The 25,311-nt window shown below is 36.4% G+C and overlaps 1 non-coding gene and 1 pseudogene across 1 annotated transcript; both read left to right on the top strand.

Annotated features, from left to right (window-relative positions):
- The first annotated feature begins 355 nt into the window (after window positions 1-355).
- Window positions 356-556, top strand: LOC145264224 (U2 spliceosomal RNA). The gene has a single exon (XR_013864627.1). It is a non-coding gene; the product is annotated as a U2 spliceosomal RNA (small nuclear RNA).
- A 2,398-nt stretch (window positions 557-2,954) lies between these two features.
- On the top strand, window positions 2,955-3,169 carry LOC145264070 (U2 spliceosomal RNA; annotated as a pseudogene).
- The last annotated feature ends 22,142 nt before the right edge of the window (window positions 3,170-25,311 follow it).

Here is a 25,311-nt window from a genome sequence, read left to right as displayed (position 1 = left end):
TTTTGTTTAGTTCTGGAATGACAAGGATGAACAACGACCCCCAAAATCCCTCCTTTTGAATTGGCCATGTGCCTAAGTTTTTTGTTCATTGTTGATTTTTCAATGTATTTTTAACATGAATAAAGGATTTAATATCTCAAAGTGTAGTATCTGTTCCGGCAGATACTGCAATCAAAGACCATACGTGGGGTCAATCCCACATATAAGACCTTGGTCAGTGTAAGGGCAACCCTTCATACCAATTGTCACTGTCCAGCTCCCCTACTACCCGGGGAGTTGGTCCCCATCTCCCCTTTACTCCTAACATTAAAAAGCGGGCTTGTGCCTAATTTGCTCGGTGGAGGAGCCAATAAATACCCTTTTCTTGGCCTTTTGGCCAAGATCAAAATGTAGTATCTGTTCTTACTATATGCTGTACTTATTGTGATATTAAGTTGGAGATCACTTTTCTGTATTAATTTAATGCAAAATGATCACCCACTTTATAACCAGTCAGTCTCAAAGCCATTCAAGTCATCCTCCAGATCATTCAGTTTGTTTTTGAAGGGGTTAGTTATTCTTTAAGCATTCAAGTAATTCTTAAGGCCATCCAATGCATCCTTAAAAGTAATTCTAAGTCATTTACTTGTTATTTATTTAAGTAATTTCAGCCCATTTTTCGGTCATTTTAGTTTATCTTTAAGAATTTCATGTCAATCCTACATTCACGCAATTATTCAATACACGAGAGCACGCGACTAATGGCTATCAACCTTGTTTTTTTTTCAATACCATTGAGGATTTTCGAGATAAAATACGGGTTGTTTTAAATTCCCGAAATAGTATTTTTTTTTATGGCAAACAACTTATAATAAGGCAGGCGTAAACTCTTGGAAGCAAACTTATTACATCATAGTAACTTAGAAGTAAATTAGTTTTTTTTTGTTTTTTTTTTCCAACTAACAACTAAGGATTAAAGTTTGTTTTCATATACTTATGAAGATTGAACATCTTATAAATAACCGTATAAATTATACACGAGAGAGGAATAGCCGGAAAGTGACGAAATGAGTAATTTTCTTCACCATATGCGGTGTGTGTAGTTAAACAAAATGGCGTTCCGAATGTAGGAAAATTAAATTGATGTCCGTCGTGCATTATTGAACCGTTTCTGTTCGATCCACTTAGAACTGTTCGTTTTATGGTAATTGATTACTTGATTGATTGATCCAGCGTTATCTGGAGAGAGTCCGCAGATGGGTTTAGTTAAGAAGGGAGAAAATAAGCAGATGAACAAAACAAATAGTCAAACAGAAACATTTTATTTTCTTCGCCGATCAAAATGCTGCACCAATGAAGTAAAGGAGAATGCGTTTCTGTCGCTCGTAATTTTTTTATTGTAAGTTTACATATGGTGTCATTAGCAGAAAAGTTATTTCTTTTCATCTTTTGTATCCTGGAGAAATCTACTAAGTTAAAGAAAACAATGGAAGGAAAGACCATAAGGAGATGACGAGAGTAAAACAGGAGTTTAGATATGACGGATGAATGACAAGAGTAAGGAAGGCTAGAAAGACAAAAGAGAAAGAAAATATAGCTGTCAATGACGAAGAATACCAAACATTATACGTTAAACGAGGAGGTGCATACGATGAAAATAAAAATAAGGTTAATAAATTGAATCATAAGATCCTTGATCTACCAGTGAGGCGTTCGGTCACAACCATTACTACTTGTTTTTTACACTAGCCCGGGTTCCCGACGTTGCCCGGGTGTTTGGAGGTGTGTGTTGTGCAAAAAAAAAAAGTGGTAATAGGCAGGCGGGCAGGGTCCGAGGAGGAAAAGAACATGAAAAAAGTGACGTCATTACTATTGCACCCATCGCCAAAACAAAAGTGACGTAGGTTTAAATTAAGGCTAGACAATCGAAAAGAGGGGAGGACTTTCGAAAATATCGGCGAAAAAGGCGATCCCTCCCTGTAGAACTGTGTCCAGTAAAAGCTGAAGAAATTGATGTGTTGGACCAATTTTTCGATATATGTCGTCAAAACGGTCGTGTTTAAAGGGATACTAGTCTCGTGATAATCCTTTGTCTCTGTCAAAAGTTTTACATAGACATACAAACATACATACATACATTTAAACAGAGATGAGATTTATATTATAGATGCTCTTCATGCATAAAAAAATCTATGTATTATTTGTTGTTATCATTATTTATAGAGGTATAATATCAATTATATAGATATATTATATAGGTTCGTTAATATAAGTACATATAAGTATTATCATGTCGCTACTCAATTTACATATTGTTTATTGTGTTATAGACTTTGGGATGCAAATTAGAAAACGACGCTGATCATATCGTATGAATCCGTTGTTGGTATTAGATTCATCGCTATTTTTCTAGTTGGAATTATTTCTAGAAAACCATGGACGGATCACTTGAAAGTGACCAACAAACTAACGGAAAGTGATTTTTATGGAAAGAAATTGATTTGAATTTTGGACTCCCATGTCGTCAGTCCGTGTTGTTAACTACTGAACAACCGTTACCTCCCATACCTACGTTGAAAGTAGGTTACTCGTTTTATCCTTCCAGGAAATATTGGACTAGTTGAAGAAACATAATTGGAAACCTAAAGAAAACATAGATAATTAAGAGTTTAAAGTAATTTTTTTTATCAACCAATTTAATTAAAGAATCTAGTGTAAATTTTTACTGTTTGATGGGAGACGTTTACTGAGTTGAAGGTTCTACCTCAGCTGTAGCTAACGCAATATGAGAAATGACTAAAGTGTCTCTAATTTTTAGTCGCGTGCAAGCGACTCTATAAGTCACTCCATCGCTCTGTCGGTCGGTTGATCAGTCTGTCGACCGGTCTGTCGATCTGTCCGTAACATTTTTGTGCTTGGCCTTTTTGGTTAAGATCAAAGGTCGGTTGTTAATATATGCTGTTCTTAGATTTTTAAGCTTTTCTTGGCCTTTTGGCCAAGATCACGTGTAGTATCTGTTCTTACTACATGCTGTACTAATTGTGATATAAATTGAGGGATCACTTTTCTGTATTAATTTAATGTAAAATGACCACCCACTCAGTCAGTCTCAAAGCCATGCAAGTCATTCTCCAGAGCATTCAAGTTGTTTTTGAAGGATTCCAGTTATTTTTTAAGCATTCAAGTCATTCTTAAGGTCATTCAATTCACTCAATTCATCCTTAAGTTTATTAAAGTAATTCAAAGTCATTTACTTTTTATTTATTTAAGTCATTTCAGCCCATTTTCGGTCATTTTTGTTTATCTTTAGGGATTTCATGTCAATCCTACATTTACACATTCATTCATTACACGAAGGCACCCGACTAATGGCTATCGGCCTTTATATCTTGGAGATTGGGTCGGATAAATGGGATATGATCTCCGAAGCTATTCTCACAGTATTTCGTCAGAGTAAAACGCTGACAGATTATAAATATAAGTGCGGAATAATTCCAGTATTCGGCGGGTAATTCTGTGAAAAAAGTTCTTGAGAAAAGTCTAGGAATTCCATGACATTATGTTTATATATATCTCAGTTTCCTTTTGTTTCTTTACGCCCCAGTTGATATTCTAGATTTTTAAGTTTTACAAGTTGGTCTCATTGCTGAGATTAAACCACTTAATATTTAGTATTCTTACGGAATATATCCACTGTATGACCATTGCAGCTTCTGGGGGGATAACAAGCCGCCATTTCCGTAAAGATGGAAAGAATAATTTTAGAAGGTCAAGGACAATTGATCTTATGACGTATAAGGTCGCACTAGTATACATCACATAGAAACATCAAGGTGTTCGTCGGGCTTGAGGTTCCTGACCCAGGTCAACCGCTTGGATATGTTCGTCGTGCATAGACACCAGCATCTCATCGAGCAAAATAAGTGCGGAAGAAAATGAGAGAGAGAGATACATATATCGGGAAACTCTGGTGGCTTTAAACTGCGACTATATGCCTACGTTCTTCACCTATCTTTGAAGAGCTACTAATGGGCATTATGCTTGGGAGGGGGGCATGTGCGACGTGAAAAATTGAATACGTGAGATGTTTACTCGATGCAAGAAACTGCCGGTCAATAAATTAATTATATAATAGAATTATAATAAATGCACACACACATAATATAATCATCCACAGAAATTCAATACTTTACGAAGGTGAATAATCTATGACTTTAAGCTTCAAATTTTCAAACAGACAAAAATAAACCACGTCTTCTACAGAATTATTCCAACTAACTGTATACTGTCAACAGTTGACTGATTTAAAAATAGATCCAGATGTAAAATTTCAGAACTTATATTTCTGGAAATGTCATTTAAAAAAAATAAAATATTTTTGTATACAAATATGTTGGATCAATACGTATATAAATGAATATGCGGAGTTACATATATAAAGGTTGATGGATGAAAGTAACATAAACCTTTATTAAATCATTATATTTAGCTCATTTATATAATATATATATATATATATAATAAGTAGGGCTATGACAACAGAATATTCTTTTCATTGGTTTGACTCTCGAATATATATATCCGACAAAGTTAGACCCAATCAACCGAGAACCACATCACTCTATATAAAAGCATATAAGATATCAACGGATATACACTCGAGACAATGAAATGAATATGTTGTCCTAGCCCTTATAATGAGAGAGATGAACAGGTACATTTACTTTAAGCTGGTTAAGAGAGCGATAGTTATGGCTATGGAGCTAAGCCTTAGACTATGAGCGTATATTCTGTCCATTGGTGTGCCCACTCAGGTGAAAATGAGCCTCAGCATTAACAAAAATTTCCAAGTCATGTCCTTTGATTGATATGTTTTATTGCAATCGGTTTTCTCTTGCAAGATCTGACTTTTGTAAGGAACGCGATTAAGGTCATCATATAGAATATTCAAAATTTATGTTCTTAAAATGTCAGTTTTTACTTAGAACCATCATGTTGATTTTCTAGGAGATTCCTAAATGCATCGTCGTAAAATCTAAATATTGTAAAGAATATATAAAATGCATTTTTATATGCTTAATACATAACGATGTCGACTCCTGTGGCTTTGAGGGGCAGCTGACACATTTATTATCACCGGAAATTTGGCCACCAAACGTCGAATAAGCTAAAGTGTTCATGTCAAAATTTTCCCTGCATTACTACTGTGCTAGAAAGAACTGATTTTGTGGGAAAGTGCGTTTAGATGGTTTTCATTTGTTGGTGCATCTTATAATCTCCATATTCATGTCTGGAGATTACATAAGGGTTTCTGCGTATACCATCGGAAAAATATTGAAAAAAAAATGTAGAACACAACGTTGGGGTAAAAAAAAAAGCAAAATAGGACGTTTTTTAAACTACTCCGTATAAATATTAACATATGTCAAATGAATTTTATAATGAACAACTAATCTCGCACATTTAATGTCTTTAGATACCTATAACATTGCCACCTCCTTGACAAAATAATATTTGTTTATTCTATATCTGTTACCTGTGTATCTATATGCATATCTGTACGATCGTCTGTTTATGTCAATATATGAGGTGCTTTACGTAAGTTCCCTGACTTTGTTCGCATATGTATTTTTTATTAATAATACACACATTAAACTCTAGGCCCATTAGAAGTAATCTCCTCCGGTGATAATGCACGTATTTTACCGTTCCAACTGGAATCTATGGAAGCCCTCTTGTGTGAGCGTGTCAATGTTCCTCGTTACAGTCTCTTTCATCTCCTCAATTTTTTAATAACGTCAGCCTCTAAGGTGTTTCTTGGACTTAGGGAATAATCAAAACCATAATAGACACGCTCTGGAATATAGAGAGTGTGAGGAACTGTCTTGATGTTAATTTTGGTTAAATAGTCTGTTCCAATGATAGAGCACCCTTCGGCCAAACTTCGCACAAATCATTGCATCTTCAGTTCATCTCGAATAATTGTGTGTGCAGTTCCTACACTAACATAAATCATATTGTCTATATAGACACGCGACGGTCCTTGTTCATGAAATTGTTTATTGTATCAACCAACTCTTGTGGTCTGGCTTCCTTACTGCTTTCCCACCTCTCATCATCCCTCGCAGAATCCCCGCCTTCCTTGAACGTCTTATGCCATTCAAAGACTGATGCTAGAATCATGCAAGATGGTGCAAAAGCAATCTGAATAAATGAATAGAATGCATCAGCTGGGATAATTCTGCTTTAATTGGGTCTATTCCAATTCCTGCTGTAGATGTTATATATATATATATATATATATATATAACATCTACATATATATATATATATGAGTGAATATGTATATTTTATGTACATACAATTATTGGGTATATGTACACATGTATGTGTGCTTTTGATGTGTTTATACTTATGAGTAACATTTGATTTGATGTTTTGCTCCACATTTTGAATAGTAATAGCTAGACAACAGTACCTTCTTTTGAGCAATAGTCCATGGTGAGGCTTTTTAGCCTCTTGTTTTCCTTTTTTTTGTTGTTGGTGCTGCAATTCTCGGTGATAGGAGGGCAAGGGTATTTTTTTATCAAGGCCTCATGGTTGATCTTGATTTGTCTCTGGTATTCCAATATTGTAACTGTCAGAGAAATGAAGGTGTGCATCATTGCTTACCTTTTCCCATCTAGTGCATGAACGAATTGACGATCCCTTTTTATCCTGGGTGCCGGCCTTCCAGTATTTTTTTATTTATATTTTTATTCGTGTTGTCTTTTTTTAATATTTGGTCACGGTTTACTTCCTGTTAGAAATATCTTCATGTTAGGAGCTTTACCCTGACAACCCCTTATACTGAGAGACCGAAGACACCTGAGGGTTATATCTAGTATGGATTCAAGTTTTTCTTCAATTCAAATACATATATGTGTGTGAGCTTTTTTATGTGTTTATACATATGTGTGGGCATATTTAAGCATGTACTTACGCATGCGTATGTATATACGTCTGTATATATATGTATGTTTTATCATTTACCGTATTATTGTCTCTATATGTTATCACAATGACGTCATAGCATATGAATAATATGTATTCTATGACGTCATAGGAAAGTTGTAAAACTCGTGCATACAGCTAATATATATTTGTTAATATGCCTACGTATCATTATATTATAGTTTTCTGTAAACTTTTTTTTTTTTTTTTACAAAGGCATCACCACATTATCAAGGCCCAGAGGCCACTCAAGGATAAGGGTTAAAGAGTAGAAATTGGTCAATATAGTAATCATTAGTAATGAAAATTTGGTAAATTTAATAACTTATATGGAACGGCTCATCAAGAACTTATTTACTTTAGACTTGAACACAGCCATATTGTAGTCAGCCGGAAAGCAGGAAAACGGAAGATAATTCCACAGGCGTGCAGTTCTAAGAAAGAAGCTTTGTTCATGGAATCTACGTTTAGGTTTAGGCACAGATAAAGAGTGGGGGAAATTATTGATAGTGTTTACAGCTAGACGAGTGTTTCTTGTGAAAGTTTGGCGAGGGGGGACCAAAGATTGAAGCTCAGTTGAACACTTTCCATGAAAATAACGATACATCAGAGACAAACTCGCAACATCTCTTCTGTGAGATAGAGGTTGCAAGGAGGAGAAAAGGACATCTCCTACGAGGCTACGAAGTCTATTTTGAACTCTATCAAGGCAGGACAAGTCCTTTCTAGCAGCTCCTGCCCATATGTGGCAACAGTATTCCATCCTTGGACGTACCTGGCTCTTATATAGGTAGAGAATAGCATCAGCAGTGAGATATCTACTGGATCGATAGAAAGATCCCACCATTTTTCCAGCGGCCTTGGCAACAGATTTGATATACGTGTTCCATTTAAGATCAGGAGTAATGGTCAAGCCCAGAAGCTTGTCAAAACTTGAGGCCTCCTGAAGACGAGAGCCATTCATTTCAATTGATGACAAATGTAGATTAGAATGTTGATGATGTAAAGAGAGAAGCTTGGTTTTAGATGCATTAAAAGTAACCAGCTACTCCTTTCCCCATTGTACTACGTGCTCAAGATCAGAGGAGAGAGAATTGGAGAGAACTTGGTCGTTTACTGTCTTAGATGTGGTACCATAAATGGTAGTGTCGTCAGCATAAATGTCTACAAATGATGTAAGGATATGATTTGGAAGATCATTAATGTAGATCAGGAAAAGAGTTGGGCCCAGGATAGATCCCTGAGGGACACCGGCATGAATACTGTGAGCTTCTGATTTTTGCCCCTCAACTACTACTCTTATGAACCTATCAGAAAGAAATGATTTAATAATTGAGAAGACTTTTCCAGCTATACCATAGCTAGCGATCTTATGAAGTAAACCTTTATGCCATACCCTATCAAAGGTTTTAGATATGTCAAGAGCAATTGCACTAGAAAGATTGCCACCGTCGAGAGATTTGCTAATCCTATGTGATATAACTGTAAGGACATCTGCTGTAGATCTAGCAGAACGGAAACCATATTGAGTGTCACTAAGAAGGTTATTTTTGTTGAGATGTTTGATTACTTCTGTATTTAACACAGATTCTAGCAACTTACTCATGACGCACAGGAGACTTATTGGCCTGTACTGAGAGGGGGATGAGCGATCACCTGAATTCTTAAATACAGGGCATACTGATGAGATTTTCCAGGGAGATGGGAAACTATTCTCCTTAAGACAACGTTTAAACAGTTTTGTAAGTATGGGCGCTAATTCAGGTTGAAGTTTTTTGAGTACTATAATTGGAATACCATCAGGGCCAGTTGCTTTACTCGAATCAAGGTTTTTGATTAGCTTCGCAACATCACGTACAGATATACGTATATCACATAGCGTGTTTTCTGATACAGGAGGAAATATTGGGGGTTGGCGGTCTTGGTCGCAAAGGGTAGAATTAGCTGCAAAGTTCTTGACAAAGAGTTTGGCTTTGTCTGATGCTGACGAGATTACCTCAGGTCCATTGATAATAGTTGGGATGGAGCACACGCTTCTGTTCAGGATTCTGTTTGCTATTTGCCAGAACTGGTGGGAACCAAGCCGCTGCTCAGCTACTTTGGACTTAACAGATTGAGCATACAACACTCTTGCGTTCCTTATTACTTTCTTACAATGGTTGCTGGCAGTCCTGAAAACGGCTTTAGTTTCCATACATCTATTACGTTTGAAGCAGTGGAAAAAGTGATTTCTGTGCGCAATGGCAGCAGCACATTCTGGAGAGAACCATGGCTGGCTGTTAGGTTTTTTCTGAAACTTTTTAGAGGGTATGAAATGGTCAATACCTACAATTAACCATTCAGTTAGGTCTAATACTATAGAGGACACATCCTTTTTAAACATGGAATGCAGAGGTAGATCAGATATAAATGTACGGAAGCTATCCCAGTCAGCCTTAGTGTATCGATATACTGTACGATGAAGAGGTAGTCTGGGGACTTATTACATTTCATTTTTATCTTAATTGATACAACAGAGTGGTCGGAAGATCCAAGAGGCGACAGAACAGAAACTGAACATAGTTCAGGGCAAGTTGTGAGAAAAAGGTCTAGTAGGCTCGCATACTGGCCGTCATTATCGGGCACACGGGTAGGTTCCTGAACAATCTGAGTGAGGTCATAGGCAATGGAGAAATCATGACAGAACCTCCCCTCATCATCGGTCTTGTTTGAGTGGGTCAACCATTCGACGTTGTGAACATTGAAGTCTCCACATACGTGAATGTTAGCTGAAGGATAAGTAGAAAGGACTTGGTCAATTTTCTCAGATATGCTTTGAAAGATAGTAACTCCACTGTTGTGGGGGCGATAGAGAGTAAATATAAATGCAGTAGTGTGAGCTAAAGCAACCCGGAAGCACATATAGGGTAAGTTAGGATCTTCCCTGGAGATGTCCCTCCCACATGGAAAGCTATCTTTAATATAGGCACATATTCCATGCCCATGGCGATCTTGGGGGTCAGATTTAGAAGTTAAGTTAGAGTATTCTGAAATTGCAAACTCATCTAGGGAAATAGCCTGTCCAATGCCAGTTTCCCTTAAAAATAAAAGGTCTGGTTTAGTCTCCTGTAATTGGGTTTCAACCTCTGGAAGGTTAGAACGAAGACCCCTGATGTTGGAGAAGGAGACATGGTAGTAGGGGTCTACGTTGGAAGTTGGGGAACCGGGTTTAATCGTGTATTTTTTCTTGAAACTTGTCATGATGAAATTTTGGAATTTGTGGACTAGGTCGACAGATTTACTTAGAGCAGGACAGAGAGGGAAAATTAAGAGAGAAAACGAAACGAAGAATTTTTTTTTTATTTGTAGCTAATAATAAGGTAAAGCCGTAACAATTACCCACTAGTATGGCATCGAGAGGCCCCACCAGAAGCTACTGCATGGTCCAGAATCCATTCACCAAATGGCAATACAGCAGCCCCAGTACTTTGCACCTGCTGATAGGACAGCCTCCTTAGTGGTTAATCCAAGGTTCGGGTCCCTGACTATCAGGCGGATAACGTCAGCCCAGACAAAACGTTTACCTCCAGCACCCTTACTAGTGACATGGCTACAAGGATAGACATAGAAACAGAAAATTTCCGCCATCTCAGCCAACTGTTCGCAAAAATACTGCCAACCTAAAAAACAGCTTTTTCTTCTCCCTTTGTCCGAAAAATCACTCATTTAAAAAAATGAGGACTGAGGGACAAATAAGAAGAAGCGAGAGTAACAGGAGCTGCCGATAACGCATCCACAATGCGTTTTCTACTCTCCATTAAAAAAAACAAAAAAAAACAAACTATTAAGTATTGTACTTAATAAAAGTCCAACAGACGTGTTTAAGGGAAAGTATGGTGATAGATTCCCCCCACACGAACTAAAAATGAGTATAATTCGTAATTTTTGCTATCAACTCGGTGGATAAATAAACATATGTACGAGGAAAAAAAAAAGGCTAGCATTTAATAAAACAGAAATACACAAATTAAATACTGAAATAAAATGGAGTTGTTTATATTTTAAATCTAAAATAAAAAGCATGATTGAAATCACTTATCTCAACAAAAACAATTCCGTCTCCAAATTGCAAACTGTGTTAAAAGAAATTCAGTTAGTAGCGTTCAAAACATTTTTTTTTAAATTAGCCGTTAAAAGAAAATCGTGATTTTATTCTGAACTTAAGCTAGTAACGTTTTAAGAAGCTTACGATATAAAAGAAAAGGCTGATGGGGGGGGGTTCTTCCGAAAGTAAGTTGGTGCCGTTATAAGTAATTTCGAGATAAGATGGAAGCCGGTATTGGACTAGAAAAAAAAGCTAGCATTTAATAAAACAGAAATACACAAATTAAATACTGAAATAAAATGGAGTTGTTAATATTTTAAATCTAAAATAAAAAGCATGATTGAAATCACTTATCTCAACAAAAACAATTCCGTCTCCAAATTGCAAACTGTGTTGAAAAAAATTCAGTTAGTAGCGTTCAAAACATTTTTTTTTAAATTAGCCGTTAAAAGAAAATCGTGATTTTATTCTGAACTTAAGCTAGTAACGTTTTAAGAAGCTTACGATATAAAAGAAAAGGCTGATGGGGGGGGGTTCTTCCGAAAGTAAGTTGGTGCCGTTATAAGTAATTTCGAGATAAGATGGAAGCCGGTATTGGACTAGAAAAAAAGCTAGCATTTAATAAAACAGAAATACACAAATTAAATACTGAAATAAAATGGAGTTGTTAATATTTTAAATCTAAAATAAAAAGCATGATTGAAATCACTTATCTCAACAAAAACAATTCCGTCTCCAAATTGCAAACTGTGTTGAAAGAAATTCAGTTAGTAGCGTTCAAAACATTTTTTTTTTAAATTAGCCGTTAAAAGAAAATCGTGATTTTATTCTGAACTTAAGCTAGTAACGTTTTAAGAAGCTTACGATATAAAAGAAAAGGCTGATGGGGGTGTTCTTCCGAAAGTAAGTTGGTGTCGTTATAAGTAATTTCGAGATAAGATGGAAGCCGGTATTGGACTAGAAAAAAAAGCTAGCATTTAATAAACAGAAATACACAAATTAAATACTGAAATAAAATGGAGTTGTTAATATTTTAAATCTAAAATAAAAAGCATGATTGAAGTCACTTATCTCAACAAAAACAATTCCGTCTCCAAATTGCAAACTGTGTTGAAAGAAATTCAGTTAGTAGCGTTCAAAACATTTTTTTTTTAAATTAGCCGTAAAAAGAAAATCGTGATTTTATTCTGAACTTAAGCTAGTAACGTTTTAAGAAGCTTACGATATAAAAGAAAAGGCTGATGGGGGGGGGGGTTCTTCCGAAAGTAAGTTGGTGTCGTTATAAGTAATTTCGAGATAAGATGGAAGCCGGTATTGGACTAGAAAAAAAAGCTAGCATTTAATAAACAGAAATACACAAATTAAATACTGAAATAAAATGGAGTTGTTAATATTTTAAATCTAAAATAAAAAGCATGATTGAAATCACTTATCTCAACAAAAACAATTCCGTCTCCAAATTGCAAACTGTGTTGAAAGAAATTCAGTTAGTAGCGTTCAAAACATTTTTTTTTTTTAATTAGCCGTTAAAAGAAAATCGTGATTTTATTCTGAACTTAAGCTAGTAACGTTTTAAGAAGCTTACGATATAAAAGAAAAGGCTGATGGGGGGGGGGTTCTTCCGAAAGTAAGTTGGTGCCGTTATAAGTAATTTCGAGATAAGATGGAAGCCGGTATTGGACTAGAAAAAAAGCTAGCATTTAATAAAACAGAAATACACAAATTAAATACTGAAATAAAATGGAGTTGTTAATATTTTAAATCTAAAATAAAAAGCATGATTGAAATCACTTATCTCAACAAAAACAATTCCGTCTCCAAATTGCAAACTGTGTTGAAAGAAATTCAGTTAGTAGCGTTCAAAACATTTTTTTTTTAATTAGCCGTTAAAAGAAAATCGTGATTTTATTCTGAACTTAAGCTAGTAACGTTTTTCAACTTACATTATTATCTCATTTATTTTATGTGTGCATAATTTTTATCTGAACAACACGTTGTAGTATAGCATATACTTATTCCCAAAAAAAATAGAGGATAAGGATCATTTAACTTAGTGTAGAAATGATCAGCTCATTGGGTATTGAGGGAAGCAAAACTTATTGTAGCTTGCTTTTCAAAAGAAATTCGATGTGCTCGTGTTATATAAAGTCTTAAATGATCCTCGATATTAGATTTTAGCAGCATTATATCTGATAAATCAATATTTGATTCTGACTAGGCTGTGAATTATAACAAATATATATCCGCTTTGTTTGCCTGAAAATTAGAAATTCTAATCGGATATAAAATTACATATTTTGCCCGACCTGAAAAATAGATCGATAATTTAAGAAAATTCTGTTTTTATTGGATAATGGACAGAAACTTACCATTCGATCTAATCGCTATCATTGTTAATATTACCATTTTAAATAACGCAGAAATTTATTACTACCAGATATGATATCCCCATTTTTGTTAGCATAACTAATTTAGTAGATTTAGTAGATTTAGACCAAGTATTCATTTTTGTCAAATAAGTACACACATCATGTTCGGTGTTTCGTTAAATTAATTTTAAACAAGTTCTTTTTAGAGGTAAGACGCCTAATTAATTACAACATAAAATAAACATACAATCAGTGCTATATCAGTTAATACATTAAGATGTAAAGCAAAGTTTTTTTTAAACTCTTGATAAACACAAAACAACTTTGCTAAATAATTACGAAAAATTCTTCTAGATTTAAATATGTTTTATTATTTTTAAAGTCTGTGATTCGACATTGTCCGTGATCTACTTTCCACTTAGTTAAAAAGCAAGAAAAAAAAAACGGTTAATATTTTAAACCTTTCCGAAGATATCACCTTTGGTCGTGGGCCGATTGATTTTGCACGCAGCATTCGAATCTTAACCAGACCGCATTCGTTTTTTTTATAGTGTTACCTTTTCATTCAACTGACTCAAATTGGATTACAATAGTACGCGACTGCTTTAATTTTCATTTTTCTTCTGTATACTGTGTAGTTTACGGTAAACATGCCGTCTGAAAAAAAACTTAATAAATCGAAACGCATAAAGGTTATCTTGAGGGATTATTATGTATGTATAAATGCTTATATATTTCTAAGTACAAGATAAACTCTTGAACTATTTAATCGATCATTATAACTTTTAGAACACAATGTTTAGGGGTTATAAGTCGTATTTATTTTATTTGGAGGGAAAAGATGTTAGGAAACCTAAAGATATTAGATTTTTCAAATGTTAAATAATAAGTGTTTAACCTTAATTCAAAATGACCTTTCTGAATTTTTGAGATCAGGATTTTTTATTCATTTTGTTTTTTTGTTTGGTGGGAGGGGGTGATTGGACTACTATTCTCATCTTGAGTGTGATTTTCACAACGTTTCGATCTATGTACCATCCAACCTTCTTCAGGCGTGTGTTTCTGTGGACGGAGTTTTGAACGGAACTCTTTACTTACTTCACGGGAGTAGCATGCTCTTGTTCCGTCAGTCATAACTGGATAGAGATCCTAAGTAATTCGCAATTCTATTTTTCGGTCGCCCACACTGAGGATTGAACCTTCAATCTTCAAGAGAATTTCACTTTCTATAATTTATTTATTTCAATTACTCTAACCAGTGCGTCACGGATCCTTGTTGACAATTTTGGTACGCATTTTAGAAACCGTAAACCTATTTTATTTCTATTTGTAAATATCGTTATTTTTACTAATTATTCCTATACATTAGCGTATATCTATCTATCTATCTATATTTATATAACGTTTTTACTTCTATATATGATATTTTGTTCCGAGTTAAAGATACATCTGAAGAAGATCGCAGGTTACATCGACTGAAACGTTGTGAAAATCACACCCAAGATAGAATCAGTAGTTCAATGAATCTAAATAATACGATTCATTAAAAAAATATTCTCCATATTTCAGTTTCTTTCGGGCACTGAACGTGTTTCAGTGGAGCCAATATAGACATATGCCCCTATTTTAACATTTAATTATTTTAAATTGACATCAAATTTTATCTGTTGCCATATAAAATTTTTAAAAACTTTAAATTTCTGTTTTTGACTTGTTAAGGTAAAACTTATAATTTTAGGTATCTCACGGATTAGTCACGTAATGAATTTTGATCAAATCAAAATTGTGAGTATTCAAGATGTATGATCTAATAATCAAAGGTTTTGATTTTAATCCTCGTATACTGGTGCAAAATTGTTATGGGAATAATTTTGTTTTATTCTTTTAGATCTTTGGTGTATCAAATATTTCGACTCTCGGTCACAAGCTGCGAGTAAACGAAATGTCAACGCTTATTTTCTCGTATGCACTGCCGAAGAGCATCCTAAAAATGGTCTTTGATAATTGATTGTTTCAGTTACCACAGTGCGTAATCTTAGAAGGCAGGGAAATATGTAGCCATCCTTTGTCAGACTCTTTAGTTGTATCATAGCTCTAAGTTTGGCTTGTCACACGAAATCCTCAAGTCGAGATTGAAACTGCACGGTCTACGCCATAGTTAAAGCATCTATTTAGAAACAGGTAACGAACCGTGAGTAAGCGAAACATCAATGCTTATAAGTATCTGCAAATTCCCAAAGTGCCTTCCATTTGTTTACATAAGGAACTTTTCTAATTTTGCTTTAAAGAAACGTACGTAAAATTCGAGGAAGCTTTTTAAATCGATCTCGATCTTGCTATGTAAAACTAACGAAGCGGATCCAAATACCAAGCTTTCAAAGTTAATAAAAAATCAAAAAACAAAAATGTGATACCATAAAATGAGAAAAAATAAAATAAAAAAACATAAAAAATAATGATAATAAAACAGGATTAAATTCCTTAAAACACGTGTTTCTCCCCGCATTGATCGCAAGAAAAAAAGAACGCGAATGGCAAATGACTTTAAATCCAAATGAAAAAAAAAATCTTTTGAAACGACGATTCTCGTAATTTAAACCGCGTAAAAGATAAAATACCTTAACAGAAAAAAAGAAACCAAAGTTTTCCCCCCTGAAAACGTTCTGCTTTACTATTCTTTTTTTTTTCTTTTTTTTTTTTGTTTCTTTTGGTGTTGTTTATCACGGCTTCGTGACACTCCGATAAAAAAAAAACTACTTTGTAAAATTAGGCTTGATTGCCATTTAATCCACGTTCCACTATCGCGGCATGTCAGCCATTTTGTTTTATCCGGCCGGTCTTGTCATCCATGTCAATGCCATATCGTCAAAAACTACGAAGTGTGTTTAGATTGCTGTATTCATTACAAATACTTGTGTTTGTGTATGTCGTTCGCTTGACTTACTCGTTGCCCTCTTTATCGTTTTCGGTCAAGTTTACTTTCTTGCTTTTGTAAAACAGATAAAGAGATAAGGTCTACTTTTCCGTTACAATGTACAAACCTGTATCTTGGATTTAGATGGGGATGGATAATATGTATTATTCAGTTTTCTGACCTCATATTGAATACAGTTCTCACAGCTTTTCGATCAGCGTAACCTTAGACCTGATTCATTCGGCTCTTGTCGAATCAATTAATACCTTCAAATCTCACAAAATACTACTAGAAATTTTCGCATGAACAAAACACACGGCGTAGTGGATAAAAGTGTTAGATATAAATCTGTAATTATATATAAACAACGCTTTATGTATATACGAGTTCAATCCCTATAAGCTGCGAAACATCTGAGCCGAATTCTAATTGCACAATTAATGTACTTTGCCGTCGGGAGGGTTCATTGATAGGTTTGTAATAGTAATGCCTCCGATAAGCAACGTAGATTGATGATCGAAAAAAAATCTTATTAAATATAAAACAGTACGATTTAATTAAAGTTAACTGTAAGCTAACATCATAAGTGATTTTCAGAATTTTATTACCGCACAAACAGAAGGGCCCGCTGTATAAAATCAACAGTAGGGTCTTTGATAGGACAAGAGCCAGTTCGAAATGAATGTTTTCGGTTAGAGCACAATTGAACCTTGATGCTTGACTTTTTCATTTTAAACTTTAATTGAAATTGTAATATAAAAATAATTTAATATAAACCAACAGTAGTCTCCTTGCAGTAAAATGTAGACTACAATGTACTGTGGACCTAACTAACAGCGGGGAGGAATATGAAGCTTCCAACGTCTAGCGCTGGACCCCCCCCCCCTTAGCAGAGCAGGCTATCAATTTATTTGATTAAAAATGGTCGTTTCACAAATTTCAGTGTCGGTACAAGTATAGGAAGTGTGAAACATTGGTAAATCCGCATTCAGTCCTGGGCAACGCCGGGTCTCCCTGTAAATCAGTTCTAAGTGGCAGTCTCTTGGGCAATGGTTGTCTCAGCTCTCACCGCAGACTTTCCCAAAGTAGAATAAAAATGGTCATTTAAGTGTTCGAGCCGGACAGTTAATAGAACGAGAAAAATCACCCCCCTCCCCGACACGATGCGCCTGCAGAAGACCGTCGGAATTTTGTGAGTATAACACCAAACATGAGAACAGTAGTTTAAATAATGCTACATATATATCTCTTTTTTTCCAAAATAATTTGCAATTTTACGAACATCTTGTGTATTACCATAAAATCCTCCACTGATCAGACTATGCGGGGGCAATAAGTAATGTGGGGTTGCCTCTTAGTAACTATTGATCAGGCTGTCTAAAGATTTTAGCTTTCTAACCAAAAATGCACTGGACATTGGTGTTATTGTCTTTCTCTTTGCAAAACTCAATCATGTTCTGCAAATTCCAAAGCATAACGCATATGTCCTTTCTACAGAATAATCAAACCAAACACCATGAAATAAATATTTGAAGGTATAAAGAATTTTTTAACATAAAACCATCTAAAAAACATTACTGAGTCCGGCGTTAATTAAGTAATTAACCCAAAAGCGTTCTATATACCGTTCTATATACCGTAAAACAACCAAACCAAAGTCCATGATTTGGAAATATTTTCAAATTTACTGGAGTTTTAATTAAATAATTAAAACATAGATTATATGTTGCAAAAAAACGAAAATCAACCATTTTACGAACTGTTTTTATCACTTTCGAAACGTACAAATAAAACGCATTTGCAGTAAAATGCTTTCGATATGGCTTTGAAGAGCACTTAAAATTCCAACAGCCCTAAAAATTGTTTGCATGTAATTTTTGTTTGGCTTAAATAACCATATTTAAAAGTTCGTTTACCGCGTCTATAGGTTTTTATAAATAAACAAGAACACATAACTCAGTTGGGAAACTGCATACTTCCACAGACAACGTAAAGATGAGTCAAAGTCTTATTTCGTTTTTAATCCATACAAAGTCTGGTGTGATAGACGGTGGAAAATAAAGTTGCATTGTATTTTAAATGAATGTTTAATACTTATAATAAAAACGTAAATACGTAATACTTCTAAAGGGTTGAGGGTACTGGATTGACAGTTCCTGGCTGCTGTTCCCGACTGGTAGTACATGAGCCCTAACTCTTTGGTAGCGCTTAGAGCGGCTGCTCCATCAACAGTTGAATAATATCGGGTTGTTTGCAGTGCCATGACGCGCATGGAAAGGGACCCTGCACTCATCCCCGGTGGGCTTTCCTGAGGCCACAATCCTAATTGGAGAAAGGTCAGCTGATGGTCTACTTGTGATGCATGTCTGAAGCTGTAAAAAAAAAAAATACCGGGGTGAACACATCTTTAAAGCTTAGGGCTACTTATGACATGACTAAATCTAAATTATCTACCACCTACTTAAAATACAAAACACATTTATTTTTATATAAAATTATATGCAGGTGCACCTTTCATTACTGCATCAACCCATATATTACACAGTGCAACGCTGCATATTTTTTATCATTACCTTTTACGGGTGACTTGCATTAGGTGGGGCCAGTCAGAGATGAATAGTGCGAGAAAGCAGCTGCTAATAGACAGTTCCAAGCTGACCTCCAGATGCTCATCAGTCCCTGTGAAACTATATTTGGACAATTATCTGTATGTGGGGTAAAATGCTGACTCGGATATATAATTCAGTCAAGAGGATAACACATTTCCTGATGTTAATGAACTTTTCCTCTGTGAGTAAGTTCCAGAATTGTTCATGAGTTCTGCATCGGCGGAATATCGGTTATATTGTTAGAATTGCAGATCTCACTTCAGAAGAGTTCAAGCGAAACAGTGTCTCAATTTTCGATGCATGCGAAAGAAGCACAGCATCATCCTGGAAAGGCTAGCACATAAATATAGCGATTGGCTAGAGTAACGCAAGGTTTTGAAAGCAAATCTTGAAAGCCTCGAACTCTAAGAGACAAATGCCTTTTTGTGTGTAGCGTGAAATGTTAAGCTGCGAACATGACTGCTTTGGTAGCTCCTGCTCCGCCACGAGGTTCTTGAAGTTTCCCAGTGCCAACGCTTTTCATTCTTTTCTTTCTTTTTTTTTTTTGTCAATATATTGTGATCTAATCACAATATCTCTACGGTAAACCAGTCGATCGCTATCGACGTAATGGGAACCCCTGGTTTAATATACTAATTTAGCTAAACGAATGTTTCACGTCGTGTTTGTTTGCAGTACATATAACTACTGTATCAATGTGAGTGTGCTCCACAACTGAGACTTGCACCTATATTGTTCAAGGGTAGATTGAACAATAAACGATAAGGAGTGAACTCTTCTTTATATATCTGTAGTAGTCAACAGAAAAAGAGCCTTGGAGTCGCCGTCAGCTGCAATCGGTTAATTTATCAATAGTAGGTAATGGTGGTAGTATGTGTCTAGTTTTGATTACTCTGCCACATCCGTAAGTTCAGGGATACTTAATGCCAATTTAGAATCAATTCTGGTAAATATCCTTAGAATGTATACTCGTTTAATCTTACTACTAGAATAGTAAACTAATTAACTTGCTTATTTTGATCAAGTCCCTACTTTTTCGTTATGGAAGTCGCCACAAACAAGGTATTAAACCCCTTGATGCAACGTGATAAAAGGAAGAATCGACTATTAAGTTTCCTGATACCAAAAATGGGACAGAAAGGTAGAATCAGTTCAAAACAAGCTCGTTTTTTACGGGTGGTGTACATTCAGAGACAATGTACAAGAAGAAACATTGGAATGGCAGTGACGAACTCCGTATCTATGCCAGAAATACGTCAAGGGTACACATGCAGACGCGACATGTCACTTGAAAATACTTACATATGTATGCAGTGCTGATGGAGAAACTATTTTGGCAAATGATACCTCCGACCTTCTACAGGTCTTTTATCGTACTCTTGAATATTTCAGTCGAACACGAAATTGTGCACGGAATTTGAACCGGAAAGCTGTGCGAATAACACTCGAGATGAGAACAGTAGTCCGAATTCTCCAAATAATAAAAATGATCAATCCTCATCTCAAAAATTCAGAAACTTAGTTTTAGCTGCATTCGTGTAGATTTTATATACATCGGCAGATTTGAGTGTTAATTAACAAGCAAAACAACTGGTTCTATATTTAAGCTGTACCAAAGATCCCCGAAATGATATTGGATATCTCCTTTCTATGCATTCGGTATTATAAGTTAATAATCAATATTAATTCAAGCAATTAAGAGAAAAGAGTGTCCTTCCATCTTGGTGAAATAGCCAATGAAAAAGAAGTATTCGGTTGATTCGATGATGGTCGATCCGTTTTTTTTTTTTTTTTTTTTTTTTTTGACCCAGAGTGCACATATGTAAAAGTTAACGTAAGGATTAGATTCGCCGTGACATTAAAATTGTAAAAGAAATGCAGTTATTACCGGTAAGCAGATAGTTCCGTTTCCATAGATGCAATGCTAATGCTGAAAGGTAAGTGACAAATATATGAAATGGATTTTTAACGTCAATTATCAAGCATTTACTTATCAAGGTCGACTTCGAGATAAAAGCTTGTAAAATAAGAATGTTTTCGTATTTTTGTGCTTTAATAAAACGATTTCTATATATATCAATCGTGATTTCATGGAAACTGTATGGCTACAGTTAAATAGAGAATTATATAAGATTTAACAAAGGAGTCACCACTTATCAAGACCCGGAGGCAACTCGAGGATAAGTAGTACCTGGGAAACATCGTAGTAATTGTTAGTAGTGGAAATATGGTCAATTGGATTACTTAAGGGGATGGATTATCCAAAACTTGTTCACATTGGACTTGAAGACAACCATATTGTAGTCAGTTGAAAAGCAGGAAAAAAGAACTGTTCTAAGAAAAAAGCGTTATTCATGAAATTGACGTTTAGGTTTAGGCACGGTCAAAGAGTGGGAGGTGAAAATTATTAATAGCGGTTTCAGCTAAGCGCGTGTTTTGCGTGAAATTCAGGCCAGAGGGGCATATATTGGAGCTCAGACGAACTCTTGCCATGGAAACAACGATAAAGCAGAGAGGCTCGTAACGTCCCTTCTGTAGAAAAGAGGTTGCTGGGAAGATAAAATGTCATTTTACACTAGGCTACGAAGTAATTTTGAACTCTGTCAAGGCAAGATAAGTGCCTCGAGCAGCCCCTGCCCAGATATGGCAACAGTACTTCCTCCTTCGACGTACTTGACTTTTATACAGCTAGAGAACTGCATCAGCAATGAGATAGCTACTGGAGCTATTGTAATGGTAGAACAATGCCACAATTTTTCCAGCAGTTTTTGCAACGGATTTTATGCAAGTTCTATCTAAGATCAGGAGTACAGGTTAAACCATGAAGCTTGTCAAAACATGGAGTCTCCCCAAGATGAGAAAAATTCATTTCGATTGACGCTAGACGGGGATAAGAGCGTTGAGGATGTAAAGATAGAAGCTTGGTTTTAGATGCATTAAAAGTAACCAGCCATCCTTTTCCCCATTGCACTACGTGCTAAATATCAAAGGAGCGAGAGAATCAGAACTTGGTCGTTTACGGCCTTTAAAATGCTGCAATGGAGGGTAGTATCGTCATCATACTAGGGGTGTGCAATAAGTAATGCCCTTGACTTACTTCCAGTTGTCTGTTCTAGCTGAAATTTTGCATGTGCAATGATTTATATCTCTACGGGTGATGTGCCGAATTGCAGATCTGAACTAATTGTGGTTTCTGTTTTGCAGGTGTTTGAACTGAGTCAGGTGTGAAATGCAGCCTGTTGAATGTCGAGCAGTGATCCGTTTTTTTTTTTTGTATTTGAAAGGACGCACACCACAGGAGACTTTTGATGAAATGAAAGAAACTTATGGTGATAATGCCCCATCATATGACCTTGTAAAACGCTGGCATCGTAAATTCAAACATGGCCGGAAGTCTGTGGAAACAGCTCGTAGACCTGGTCGCCGCCCTTCTGCCATTGATGAGGCATCTGTCCGTCAAGTTGAGGCAGCTATTTTGGAAGAACTGAGCCTTACTATTCGCCAAATAGCCGAAGATGTCAGGATTAGTACAGGGTCTGTGGAAACTATCATTCATGACAATTTGCATATGCATAAGGTGTCTGCCAGATGGATTCCCAGGTTGCTCACACCATTCCAGAAGCGAGGATGCGTCGTGTGTGTCAGGATGAATTTAGAGATGTTCCAAGAAGATGAGTCAAAGTTTTTCAAAAGACTGACTACACAGGATGAAACCTGGGTCCATCACTGATCCATAGACCAAAAACCAGTCAATGCAGTGAAAGCACTTGGACTCACCACCTCCAAAGAAGGCAAGGGTGCAGCCCTCCGCTGGCAAGGTCATGCTCACAGTCTTCTGGAACCAGGAGGGAGTAGTGACGACAGATTTCCTAGCAAAGGGTACCACAATTACAGGAGCCTATTATGCTTCACTTTTGAGGAAATTAAGGAAAGCTATTAAAATCAAGAGGCGGGGCTAGATCAGCAAAGGTGCCCTCCTCCTACAGGAAAATGTCCCGGTTCACAACTCGCATGTCGCCAGATCAGAAGCACGGGCGTGTGGTTATGAAATCCTTCTCCATCCTCTCTACTCTCCTAACGTTGCACCCTCTGACTTTCACCTCTTCCCAGCCATGGAATTGTTTTTGAAAGGAAAGAGTTTCCCAAATGGTGCAGCCTTGATTTCTGAAGTAACGTCGTGGTTGGAGGACTAACCTGGAGTGTTCTACAAAAACGGTCTCCAAAGCTGCATCAAACGATGGGAGAAATGGATATCTGTGTAGTTCCTATGTAGATAAAGACTAATAACTCTGCCAAGTTTCGTTGCTCTACTCTATGGGAAATGGGTCAGGGGCATTACTTATTGCACGCTCCTCATAAAGGTCTACAAGTAATATTTGGGTGTGATTTGGGAGATAATTGATATAGATCAGGAAGGGATTGCGGCCCAGGATAGACCCATGAAGGATACCAGCATTAATATTGTGAGCTTCTGGTTACTGTCCATCAACCACTACACTTGTGAACCTATCAGATTACTGTCTATCAACCACTACACTTGTGAACCTATCAGAGAGAAATTATTTAATAATTGAAAAATTATTTAATTAAAGGATACTCTAATTTAACAGCTTAATCTGACACCCAAGATCGCCATGGGCATGGAATATGTGCCTACATTAAGGATGGCTTCCCCTGTGCCAGGGATATCTCTAGAGAAGATCCTAATTTACCCTATATGTGCTTCAGGGTTGCACTTGCTTACACCACTGCGTTTATATTTGCCCTCTATAGGCCCCACAACAGCAGAGTTACTATCTTTAAGAGCATATCTGAAAAAATAGACCACATACTGTCTTCACATCCCTCGGCTAAGATCCACATCTGTGGTGACTTCAACGTCCATAACGTGGAATGGCTGACCCATTCAAATAAGACAGATGATGAGGGGAGGTTTTGTCATGATTTTGCCATTGCTTATGACCTCACTCAGATTGTTCACGAACCCACCCGTGTGCCCGATACACCCGGTCAATATGCAAGCCTCCTAGACCTTTTTCTCTAAACTTCCTATGTTATGTTCATGTTCCGTTCATTCTCCTCTAGGATCCTCCGACCACTCCGTCGTATCAGTTAAGATAAAAACGAAATGTAAGAAGCCCCCAGACCTACCCTCCACCGTACTGTATACCGATACTCTATGGCTGACTGGGATAGCTTCCGTACATTCATATCTGATTAACCTCTGCACTCCATGTTTAAAAGGGAAGTGTCCTCTATAGTATCAGTTCTGACCGAATGGTTAATTTTAGGCATAGACCAATCTATACCATCGAAAAAATTCCAACAAAAACCTAACAGCCAGCCATGGTACTCCCCAGAATGTGCTGCTGCTATCGCGCACAGAAATCATTTGTTCCATAGCTACCAACGTAATAGATGTACTGAGACTAAAGCTGCTTTCAGGACTGCCAGCAACCACTGTAAAAGAGTAATAAAAAATGCAAGAGACCTATATGCCAAGTCATTTAAATCCAAGGTAGCTGATCAGCGGCTTGGTTCCCACCAGTTTTGGCAAATAACAAATAGGATCTTGAACAGAAGTGTGCGTTCTATCCCAACAATTATCAATGGACCAGAGGTAATATCGTAAGCGTCAGACAAGTCCAAACTATTTGCAAAGAACTTTGCAGCTAATTCTACCTTATGCAACGAAGGCCATCAACTCCCCGTATTTCCTCTTATTACACAGAACAAGCTAGGTAACATACAAATATCCGTGCATGAGGTCGCCAAGCTAATCAAGAACCTAGATTCCAGTAAAGCAACTGGCCCTGATGGCATCCCAATTATAGTGTTCAAAAAGCTTCAACCAGAACTTGCTCCCATACTTACGAAACTATTAAAGCGCTGCCTTTAGAAGAAGTGCTTTCCGACTCCCTGGAAGAACTCATCAGTTTGCCCTGCATTTAAGAATTCAAGTGATAAGTCATCTCCCTCTCAGTACAGACCAATAAGTCTCCTGTGTGTTATGAGTAAGTAACTGTAATCCATATTAAATAGAGAAATAGTCAACCACTTCAGCAGTAATAACCTTCTTAGTGATACACAATATGGTTTCTGCTCTGCAAGATCTACCGCAGATGTGCTGACGGTTATATCCTACAGGATTAGTGAATCTCTTGACAAAGGCTTCCTTTCTAGGGCAATTAGTCTTGACATATCAAAGGCCTTCGACAAGGTATGGCTTAAGGGTCTACTTCACAAGATTTCCAGCTACGGTATAACTGGAAAAGCTTTCTCGATCATTAAATCATTTCTCTCTGATAGGCTCATAAGAGTTGTGGTAGATGGGCAGAAATAAGAGGCCCTCAATATTAAAGC

The sequence above is a fragment of the Euprymna scolopes genome, chromosome 3 (assembly GCF_053919585.1).
Source record: "Euprymna scolopes isolate OS-2025 chromosome 3, ASM5391958v1, whole genome shotgun sequence".
In the NCBI taxonomy this organism is placed as follows: Eukaryota; Metazoa; Mollusca; class Cephalopoda; order Sepiida; family Sepiolidae; genus Euprymna; species Euprymna scolopes.
This window is presented reverse-complemented; position numbering and strand designations above follow the sequence as displayed.